At 42.1% G+C, this 10,408-nt stretch overlaps 1 long non-coding RNA gene across 2 annotated transcripts; it reads right to left on the bottom strand.

The window, feature by feature from the left end:
• Positions 1–5,881: 5,881 nt before the first annotated feature.
• Positions 5,882–9,002, bottom strand: LOC307090704. Of its 2 annotated transcripts, XR_013812677.1 has the most exons (4): positions 8,961–9,002; positions 8,595–8,624; positions 7,099–7,395; positions 5,882–6,767 (listed from the first exon to the last, which is right to left on the bottom strand). It is a non-coding gene; the product is annotated as an uncharacterized lncRNA (long non-coding RNA). The 2 variants fall into 2 exon arrangements; XR_013812678.1 differs by lacking the exon at positions 8,961–9,002 and having other exon boundaries at positions 8,595–8,906.
• Positions 9,003–10,408: the final 1,406 nt, after the last annotated feature.

Below are 10,408 nucleotides of genomic sequence, written 5' to 3'. Positions count from 1 at the left end.
GAGGCAGAGGATTACAATGGCTTTGCTTGTTTTCTCTTCCTCAGAGGGCGTCGGCAAAAAAACATGTTTCGTTGGGAAGTCCACAGAAATGAAGAACACGTAATTACCGGGTGTTTCTCTGTTTGTTATCGCACACACAGACACACTATGGGTCTTCACCGCTTTTGTCTTTTGATTTATTTCTTCCAACCCCCTTGTGTTTTCGTATTTTCTAATGCAGAACTTTCTACATAATTGACATTTGAGATTATACGTGTCATTTGGATGCACAGGATTCAACGCAAACACTTTCTGGAAGTGTCCAGTGTTTAACAATATACAAGACTGTTTGATAAAACAAGATGAGACTCTTTGTTCCTTCCACGGAACTCTGACTGTGAATCACGGGATGGAGTCATGTTCAAACTAGACATTGTGTCTTCTTCAAGGCGTTTCCATGGAGATGATTGACGAGCGTCACATGAAAGACGTTCAACGAATATAAAAGCCGCTGGTGACACAAATCCCTCTTATTTATCCGTCTTAGTCAATGTCCTTTCTCTCCCTCCCTCTCTCACTTCTTTGCCTTGTTTGTATGTGAAACACACAAAGATAAGTCATGTGATGTAATAACAGGGTTTAAGCTTACAGCCAGTGAATGAATTTAACCATGAAAATGTATTGATGATTCATGAACCACAAAACATTGCTTAAAAACTGCCCAAATATTGCCTCAATGCATTTGCATTTCTACTTCACATCATGTTTGGTATTCTGGAGATCTTGGACTCACGACGTGGGGGATACGTGATCAAACGCAACGCCAAGACCTCCACATGGACTGTTGAGCAATGGGAGGGGGTTATCTCCGAGGGCTAGGAGGTTTTGCATGGACCCCGTTGTTTCATTTGGGTTTTAATTTAACTAGCCTGTGTCAGAAGAGAGAGCGAGGCGTGAGATAAAGGGAGGGAGAGGCAGGGAGACAGAAGGGATTGATGCCACAGGCCAGATTCAAGGCCATTCGCATCATCAATTCGGTGAAACGTCCTTTGATTTATTCTGATATGAGATCATACCGGGGGTCTTTGCAGGGCCAGTCACAGCCTGGAGCAACGGTGGGCCGTGATTCCTAGGATCCTTACCCTTTGTAACACAAGGTAACTCGCCTTGATGCTACCCAGTCTCACACCAAAAATGCAGTTGAACTATATTGGTCCACAGAGAAAATGTAGTAGTTTGACAATAAACTGCTCTAAAAATTTGAGATGCCTATGTTTTCTGGCCTATTCCTTTCTATAGGCCTGCGTCCAGAGTCCCGTGGCAAGTTTCTGTCTGCAGAAACAAACATGGCTGACATATTTGCAGCGGAAAATGCAATATTTTGATATAGATTCAACATAACATTGGGTTTTTGTAACCTTTCTGGCAAGAAATGTGAATTTTATTTTCATAATATTCTTTTAGTGATTGTATATGATGTTTAGTTTGTTAGTTATTCAAACAATTCTTTAAGGTGTCACGAGAAAATTGTTAGAATACAATGTTTTCTATCTGTGCTTTGGTGGTTGATATGGAAGCTGCCATCACTGAAAACCTAACATGGCAGACATTAATTTGATTATCAGTGGAAAATGCAATATTAACATTGTTCCGGCATTAAAATGCGTTTCTATATCAGTTCTAGTTAGAAATTTGACTTTTATTGTCATAATCTAAATTCAGTGATTGTATATGATGTTTAGTTAGTCCGTTAAACTGGTCATTGCCTTTTACATATTTCATTTCATCCAATGTATTTCAAACAAGTGGAGCAATGAGCTACATATTTCTTCAGAATCCCCCCAGCCCCCCAGTTATTTTATATTTCTATATGCCCTTGTATACAACTGATGAGCATGAAGAATAACCTTTCACACGTGAGGGGGTCATGGCCTCGGCGGCACTCAGAGAGCTTCCGTTCTGTCTGGAGCACCATAGTATAATGTATGTGTCTATGTCTTAGTCAGGACATATACACACTTTTCATAGTGTGCTAAGGCCCTGTTTCAAGAAGCTGGATTTTCAGGTTACCAGGATAGGCTGAGACAGAATTCAGGGAAAGCCAGAATTTTTGGTTTCAGATACAAAGATAAGACCACATTCAGTTCAGTTACCATGGCGATTCATGCTATGCGCCTAACCTGGAGGAAACCTGATCATTGCAGGGTGGTAGTGAGATAACTTGCCGCGATTCCAAATTTTTTCGATGACCTCATTGGTTGTTATAATGGCAACTAGCAATGTTATATGGTTGTATCCAAAACCATATGCCCAAAACGATTGTATCCCAAGCTTAACATTCAACTTAACGTGGCGTGTCTAGGAGTTTTTCATACAGACACTTAATAAAAGTGTGCCAACTAATGCATGCCATAGGCTATTTCAGGCTAGCCAATCTGCAGGGTCTCGCGGTCTAGCGGTACTGTCCTACACCATCTTAGGTGGCTGCCACACCCAACCTAGGTGGCTTTTACTGGGCTCCTCCACAACCAGGAAACAGGGTGGGGAAGTTGAAAACTAATTTATGGCAGAGAACAGATGAACAGAAGAACAATGGTACATGAAGCAACCGGCTCATGTTGCAATGTAGGAGAGCTCCCTGAGTGTGTGCGGTGATGGCTGGTTTAACCTGTTCACATTGATTAGTCAATGCACAACAGGTGTGCAGCCTCACCCAGCCCCCAGAGGCCAATCAGTCTGACTCGGGCCAGGTGAGTTCCCTTAAACCAGCCATCATCCACCCACACTCCACACAGACATTGTGAAATAAGGGAAGTGCTGGATACTTAATACATAAGTATTAAGGATACTGAATACAGTGTTTAGTTAGCCAAACATGCAACCAAAAGTTGTATTCCAAACTATATTCCTCTCAGCCTCTCTTTGCTTGTTGGCGCGTGAAAACCTAATCAAAACTTGATACAGCTATTGGAGCTGCTAAACACTAGATTGGAATATAATGGATGTCAATGTCAATTTCGGAATGTGCTTACACCGTGAGGGGAGTTGAGTTAAACAATAATCATGACTGATTTACAATTAACCTGGGGTCTTGGCAAACCAGCCTGATTCTTTAATCTAAACATATCCTTACCTGCAACTTCAAACAGGGACCCGGTGTGAGATTGAGAGAAAGAGAGAGGGAGTGGTCTTCGGGGGCGGGGGGGAGAGTATTTTGCGAGGGCCCACATTTATAATTTAATTTAGGGCATTTGGCATACGCCATTATGCAATGCGACTTACAATAAGTACATTTGTCAGCTGAAAGAGAAACAATATATTACTGTTGGTAGAGTAAGGATTTAAGCATTTACAAACAGATGCATCTTTAAAGAGCCGCCTGATCTGAGGGTGGGTACCTAACTAAGTACAGTACCTAACTAAGCCACTAACAGTACCCTAACAGGGTACAGTTAATGGCTTATTCAGAAAGCCCCTAACAGATAACTATTAGGGGCAGATCCCTGTTAGAGAAGTTCTTCTTTGGGGAGTTCTTCTCTCCACGAATGGACAGCAGCCAATGGCTAGCTGTTGACTTAATGAAAACATCCACCCTTCAACCACCACCAGCTTTCGACCCCTTTGCCCTTCCCCCCCGCACCCTCGCACTGCTCCAGTTCTTTAGATGCCTCGCTTCAGTCATCATCTTTGGCCAATCGGACATTGGTATTCAGGCAAGCCGAGCTGGCACATTGATTTTCAAACAAACCAACGCTGTCTGCTGGTGCGTTTACCCTTCCAACTTTGTGATGCTATCTCTGAGCGGGCGGATGTTTGTGTCAGGCGGGAAAAAGAGCAGGATCTGGAGGAAATAGTCGAGCAGTGAGAATCGGGACGCATGTCTGAGTAGGTTTCCCTCGACTTAACTGTACTCTCCTAACGCTGCTGATTCACTCCCGACCTTCAGTCGATGACAAACTCTTAATTTTAAACCGTGAACATGGTGAGCTGGGCGATTGCCAGCGGAATCCTATCAACGTATGACTATTGATTGAAAGCAATTAGAAGGTGTTTCATTGTGTTATATCTATGTGTAGAGTGTTAAGGAATTCAGACTATCTTTGTATGCATAATTCGTATTGTTAGCCTCATAGCATAGAGTCGTATTTTGGCCAAATTCTGATGTTTAACTTAACTCTACTCTCCCTCTAACGCTGCTGATTCATTGTGCCTTGTTTGCTTTATCCTAAGCCAATCAGAGTGCTTTTTACATTCTATAATCACTAGCTGCCCAAGTAATCTATTTGACTTGGACATGTTTGACGCTAAATATTACATGAACCTTAAAATATGACTTATGCAAGTATGCTATCAGGAGGTCGAAATGCACCCTTTAAGCTAAGGCGGCAGGGTATCGCTTTATTAAGCTTTTATAAACATCCGGTACCTTGGGTGTCTGTCACTGCCACCTGCAGTGCGCGCAATATCCACGATGGTCTGTAAACCTGGACGCTGCTAGAAAAACACCCCCACATAACACACACACAGACAGACAGACACACACAACACACCTGCCTTCCCTCCAATTTAGCTCTTGCTGGGCCCTGCCCCACCATATTGGCATTTCTGAGGTGCTTCTGTGGTAATTGTCAGTCGTACTGTGGTCCCTCATTTGTTTCCCTGACATTTGCCTTTGGTTGATTGTGTATTTAACGGGAGAAAGAAAGCACAATTAATTGGAGAGGGGCCTAATCTGTCTGCTTGAAATGTCAGCCCATACCGCCATGGCAGCCACACGTTGTCGCCGAAAACAGAAGGGACCAAAAAAAGGCTAGAGAGAGAGAGAGAGAGAGAGAGAGAGAGAGAGAGAGAGAGAGAGAGAGAGAGAGAGAGAGAATCTGTCAGACCGCACTTGTCTGTCTCTTGGTTTATGCAGCTGCTTACAACATATTTTCTGCATAGTTTAGAGTTAGCGTTGATGTTCCAAACCAAATGACTTGGTCATCTTGAATGTGCCGGACACAATTCCTACACAAACACATGCTCACCAAATCCAATTATTCCTTTGAACCAATGAAAGGGACCTAGATTCTAATGATAGATGGTCATAAAAGGGGAACAATCCAGTTGGGTTGTCAAATTAAAGCAAACTACAAAGTCAGTTTGTAAAGGAGATACAGTAACAGAAGCATGTTCCCTGATAGTGTGCACAAATGGCCAATTTGAGCATCTCCCATTATCCTAGGCAGCCTGTGGTATGAGTCAGGAGATCTGAGGAGCTAAAGGAGTCCAATAGCAGCCAAAGAGAGAAGACTTAAACATGAAGCAAGAGGGAAAGAAGTTGTCACAAGAGTGAGAAAAAAGTTAAACTCCAGCCCTCATTTTTGTCCGCATCTGTTTACGACAAATATCATGGCCTGCTTTTCTGTAGCTCCACAATTCTTCTTCAGAATCGAATTCCTTCAGAATCAGATTGAACGCCAGCAGAGGGGCAGTATAAAGTAGGATTGCCAAATTAACAACAAACATGACAGATGTTTGCAGCAGAGAAACGTTTCTGTAATGATCAAGTGAATATTTGGTTGTATTTTCTTCCAACCTATTTGTATTCTCTTCAACATGGTGTGGCAGCCCCCCTGACACACACACACACACACACACACAGTCACACACACACACACACACACACACACACACTCCAGAAGACAGGTGAGATAAGCCCTAGTTTAACAACGCCCACCTTCATACTAATTTTAGTCATGTTGGGGTACAATTCTGAGCCAAACTGTTATAAAATGTCCATCTCAATTGGCTCACTGAATGTTTTGGAGCCGACAAGTGCAATGGGATATGTGAAACATGTAAAATGTCAAAACACAAGTTCCAAATTAATAAGATTAAGTAAGTAATAAAACCATAAATATCATGTGCTTTAATCAACCTTTATTGTACAGTTAATTTGTTATCTTTTAACTACAGCAATTAATTACATGATCAACCTTGCATTAATTACATCTTAATTATTACAGGGAAGCAGACCCGGGCGCCAGTCAGGGGGCGACGCAATGCGGAGAGGGGGCGTTGCCAAAAACCCAAACACGTACAGTTGTACGCCGACAAAATATCACTGACGCTGTGCTATCATGACCAACACACGCACACAGTGCGCCGCCAATACACACAACAACCGACAAAACCCAATGCTATATGAACCTCTAGGATAACTTTATCTTAGTTGCAGAACATTGCCACAAAACCAAGGTTAAATCTGCTATGGCAATAGTAAAGATATTGCTGAATTAGACGTAAGCAAAGCCAATTGAAAGTGACTGCAGTCCTCGCCAGTACAACAGTAAAGAAGTATATATCCCTTACCTTGAATCAGTAGTAGATCCTTTTGAAATCACTTTGTGTTCCATTTTCGTATATCCATTTTAAAATCAGACAGCTAGACTAGTGCTTCTGCTTGGTCACAATGACAGTATGATTGCGAGAGCGTTAATTCCTCCACACAGAAAACACCTTTTTGAACTTCTAGCTACCCCAACAACAAATTAAATTGATTTGCAAATGTAGACTAAACTGTTACTTAGGAACTTAGTAGTTTTGTAAAATAAATTATTTTAAACATAATATATATTCATTTTCACTAAGGGGGCGGGGATGGTCGTCTGGTCGTCACGCCCCCCCTGTGGCACCGAGCCTGCAAGGAAGTTACATATGTGGGAAATCTTGTTGATCCAACCGAGAATAAATTCCTTCTCACTCCCTCCTCAAAACATCCGCGCCATTGCATCCAAGATTTAATTCTGAAAGACAATAAATAGAAATTATTTAGAAAAGTGAAGGACATATCATTGTTAGAATAGAGTATAAATAAAGAAACAATTCAGAGGATTTTTAAACTCTTGAAATAGAATGCAAGGACATAATTGTGGGACCTATCAATTTATTACATACCGATACTAAAGATGACACAAACATCTCACATACATAAAATATAATTGGGAAAGGTTCAATATTTCTAGTTTGATTAACAAAAACATTGACACAAATGTAACAGTGAGAGTGTGGAGTGAATCCTCAAAAGATCATTGACTTAGAGAAGGACAGGGTTGAGGCTGGGAGGACATGACTCACATATAAAAATCCGGAGGCACATTCCACACATGGCCACCACGCTGGAGATCTGGAGGCACCGTCCACACTCTGCGCTCATCAGACAATCCCGGGTCTTTAGGCAACACGTAGGGCAGCTGCTGCCCTTGGGCTTCGCCGCTGTGTCCGTCCTCACCGTGTCCTCGTAGCTCGGGGGTTGACTTTGCCTCGGGGCCAGGTCACCGTCGTCCCACGTTCCACCTTCACCCTTGTCCATTGTTTTTGATTTGCTATTTCGCTGTGGACTGTGACGTCTCTGATGTCTGGGATATTAAATTACTAAAAGAAAAAGGAGGAGGAAAAGGGTCATGAAGGAGTTGACATTATAGAGCTTGGTCCTCAGAATGAATCATGGGAGTTTTTGTTGGCGATATTCCACTATTCCGAGAGGACTCAAGAGAGTTTAAATCAAATAATCGCCCTAAATGCCGAAAATCGTATCCCCTTACTGTACCACGCCAGCACAAAGCTGTATATGAGAAGACAGAAAGGGGGTGTCTTGGTTGAAGCTGGTCCAGGCCTGCCTATCTGTCTTCATTACGTTTATTGTAAAGGCTTGAGAGGCTAATCATTTAAAGTGTAATTAAACCAGCGGCATCTCACTGTGCCTTGCCTTAGAGTAACACAGCGGTCAAACGGCATTCCTGGTTGAATGTAACCGGTGCTAACTAACGCTAATGTCATGTTGTTGTTGGAGGGCAAGAAACGGCTATCACTCTATGTGGTTGTTGCTACTTCAAACAATCTAAGAGGGGCTTCATAGAGATCAAATTATTGACATGACATTTGCGTTTACATTTTAGTTTGAGGACCACTTTCTAACTAACATTTTTTAACATTATCACCAGGCAGACATTCAGTGTACGGTCGAAGACAAATGAATAACAGACGTCGATTTAGCATGGTAGATTAAGCCTAAATGAATCATTCAGAGATATTTACAATTCAGATGTAAAATCTGAAAACACAATCAAATATGATCACTTCTTCTATCATTCACACATTTAGTGGAGTCTAATTTATTTAGCAGATGAACAAAACTCACTTAAATATATTTATGCGTTTTTTCTTCCCCTGATTTGGGTCCCTGTTCAAACTGTCGGATAGGATTGTTTCCCATGGATATTATCACACATAAAATCATATTACTGATGGTTAAATACCGACTTATCTTTGCCACCGCATGTACACACACACACACACACACACACACACACACACACACACACACACACACACACACACACACACACACACACACACGCGCGCGAGCGCAGGCCTTCATTAGCAATGACAGTGTGTTAAACAGTTGCCATATGGCGTCTATGTTGGCATTTCGAGTCCACGTTTCTTTTACAAAATCCTTTCAACATTCAATGAGCGTAGCCCAGTGATGGCGAAAAACAAATAAGCCATTAACAATAGAGGAGATTATAATAATGATTATCAAATAGAAGACGAAATTCTAAAAGCCTTACCGTGGTTTAGTCCTGTGGTCGCCTTCAGGTCTGAATGTAAAAACAAAACATAAACACCAAAGGAATGACGCATGGCTAGGTTTGTGTGCGTGAAGTAACAGGAACAGTAACCTGAGAGTTACAGGGTGTGAAACAGGTATAACCACTCTTGGCCCCTCCGTGGTCGTCCTATCATGCGACTAGAATGGGAAGCTTTGCTGAATCACATCCCATTGTTTCTAAGTCCCAATGTGTTCTATCTCAACTAGGTTTGTAGATTCTCATTTCCGTAGATTTTGATGGATAGGGATTTCATACATATTTTCATTCTCATCACATCTTATAACTGATAGATTTTACAAATAGAAAATGCTGGCAAGCCCATACCTGTCTCTTTGTTTAGGAGAATCTTCCCATGGACACTCCCAGAACCCCTCCCACTCCATAACCCAGCCAGCTGAGCCTTCCTACACTGGAACACAATGACCAAGCAAAAACCTGTAAAAACAATTACAGTATGTGGCTGGATATAAATAAGAACTTATTGTTTTATTACTAATTACAGCTCCTTGTTGTATTAATATGTATAGCATTTTATTATGTTTTTTACAATAATAATATTTTATTATATATTTAAAAAAAGAAAACATTTTAAAAAGCATTTCGATGTTAACTTATTTAAAGTATTTATTTGTTTATCTATTTCAGAGCAAGTGATGTGATATTATTGAATGGTAAATGGACTGCATTTATACAGCGCTTTTCTAACTAGTGGCCACTCAAAGCACTTTACAATATTGCTTAACATTCACCCCTTCATGCACACATTCTGGTAATATTTAACCTCTCCCTCTCCCAATGCACCATTCCCTTATGCTTTAAACAGTTAATTATAGTCCCTGTCCCCAAGAAACCCCTGCCCAGCTGTTTAAATGATTATTGCCCCATTGCCCCGACCTCTGTGGTGATGAAGTGTTTTGAGAGACTCATCAAAACCTTCATCACCTCCTCCTTACTTGTCACCCTGGAACCCTTACAATTTGCCTACCGCCCCAATAGATCTACAGATGACACCATAGCCCACAAACTCCACACTACCCTCTCCCACTTAGACACCAGGAAAGGGGCCTACGTCAGACTGCTGTTTATTGGTTATAGCTCAGCATTTAATATGATAGCCCCCTCCAAGCTGGTCACTAAAATGAGTAAAGTAAAATAAAATAAAAGTAGAGTAAAATAAAATCTCGGCCTGCATTCCTCCCTTTGCAGGTGGGTCCTTAATTTCCTGACCGATAGATTGCAGGTGGTTAGAGTGGGCAATCACATGTCATCCCTCCTCACCCTCAACACCGGTGCCCCCCAGGGCTGCGTTCTGAGCCCTCTGCTGTATTCCCTTTATACCTACGACTGCGTTGCCACCTTAGACTCCAACATCATGGTCAAGTTCGCTGATGACACAGCTGTGGTGGTCCTGATCTCCAACAATGATGAGACTGCCTACCGCTCTGAGATCAAACATCTAGTGGACTGGTGTGAGGATAATAACCTCAAGCTGAACGTCGACAAGACCAAGGAGCTTATAGTGGACCAGCAGGAAACAGCAGAGGAGCTTCCAACCACTCAGCATAAACTGAGCCCTGGTGGAGAGGGTGGACAGCTTTAAATACCTCGGTGTTCACATCACACAGGACCTGTCATGGTCCTGTCACACCAACACCGTTGTGAAGAAAGCCCGTCAGCGTCTCTACTATCTCACACGACTAAGAGACTTTAAACTTCCACTCAGTGTGCTCAGGAACTTCTACACCTGCACCATAGAGAGCATCCTGAGCGGG

This window comes from Pollachius pollachius (genome assembly GCF_949987615.1).
Source record: "Pollachius pollachius genome assembly, chromosome: 19".
NCBI classification, from domain to species: Eukaryota; Metazoa; Chordata; class Actinopteri; order Gadiformes; family Gadidae; genus Pollachius; species Pollachius pollachius.
This window is presented reverse-complemented; position numbering and strand designations above follow the sequence as displayed.